This window comes from Triticum aestivum, chromosome 1B (genome assembly GCF_018294505.1).
Source record: "Triticum aestivum cultivar Chinese Spring chromosome 1B, IWGSC CS RefSeq v2.1, whole genome shotgun sequence".
Classification (NCBI taxonomy): domain Eukaryota; kingdom Viridiplantae; phylum Streptophyta; class Magnoliopsida; order Poales; family Poaceae; genus Triticum; species Triticum aestivum.
This window is the reverse complement of record NC_057795.1, coordinates 47,280,804-47,281,804: the sequence shown is the minus strand read 5'-3', so window position 1 is coordinate 47,281,804 and position 1,001 is coordinate 47,280,804. Positions and strand designations below refer to the sequence as shown.

Below are 1,001 nucleotides of genomic sequence, written 5' to 3'. Positions count from 1 at the left end.
CGCCGCCGCTAGAATCGTGAATCGTGAGCAACCAGCTATAACTTACCGCACTCGTGCAAAATAATAAAACACGATAAATATATTACTTACATGTCCGTTTTATTTTGCAAGCGGCACAAAAAAAATTAAAAAGGGAATGCAACACGAGGACTTCCCAGGAGGTCACCCATCCTAGTACTACTCTCGCCCAAGCACGCTTAACTTCAAAGTTCTGATGGGATCCGGTGGTTTAGTGCTGGTATGATCGCATCCGACATGTTACCCCCGTCTTCGTCCCTTATCCTTGCCCCTCCCAGCTCCACTACAAAGACGATTGTACATTGCTTTGGCCGCTCCCTCTCAACTACGGAGACGAGTTTAACGCGGTTTCCACCCCTCCCTCACAACCGCACCAGTGCACGCTTACCGCTCCACAACGCCGCCGCTAGATTCGTGAATCGTGAGCACCCAGCTATAACTTATCGCACTCGTGCAAAATAATAAAACACGGTAAATATATTACTTACACGTGCGTTTTGTTTTGCAAGCGGCGCAAAAAAAATTAAAAAGGGAATGCAACACGAGGACTTCCCACGAGGTCACCCATCCTAGTACTACTCTCGCCCAAGCATGCTTAACTTCGGAGTTCTGATGGGATCCGGTGCTTTAGTGCTGGTATGATCGCATCCGACATGTTACCCCCGTCTTCGTCCCTTATCCTTGCCCCTCCCAGCTCCACTACAAAGACGATTGTACATTGCTTTGGCCGCTCCCTATCAACTACGGAGACGAGTTTAACGTGGTTTCCACCCCTCCCTCTCAACCGCACCAGTGCACGCTTGCCGCTCCACAACGCCTCCGCTAGACTCGTGAATCGTGAGCACCCAGCAAAAAAAATTAAAAAGGGAATGCAACACGAGGACTTCCCAGGAGGTCACCCATCCTAGTACTACTCTAGCCCAAGAAGGCTTAACTTCGGAGTTCTGATGGGATCCAGTGCTTTAGTGCTGGTATTGATCGCA

At 49.5% G+C, this 1,001-nt stretch overlaps 3 non-coding genes across 3 annotated transcripts; all 3 read right to left on the bottom strand.

The window, feature by feature from the left end:
• Positions 1–133: 133 nt before the first annotated feature.
• LOC123153723 (5S ribosomal RNA) lies at positions 134–252 on the bottom strand. The gene has a single exon (XR_006476563.1). It is a non-coding gene; the product is annotated as a 5S ribosomal RNA (ribosomal RNA).
• A 297-nt stretch (positions 253–549) lies between these two features.
• Positions 550–668, bottom strand: LOC123151828 (5S ribosomal RNA). The gene has a single exon (XR_006475876.1). It is a non-coding gene; the product is annotated as a 5S ribosomal RNA (ribosomal RNA).
• A 216-nt stretch (positions 669–884) lies between these two features.
• Positions 885–1,001, bottom strand: LOC123155472 (5S ribosomal RNA). Its single transcript, XR_006477425.1, has one exon. It is a non-coding gene; the product is annotated as a 5S ribosomal RNA (ribosomal RNA).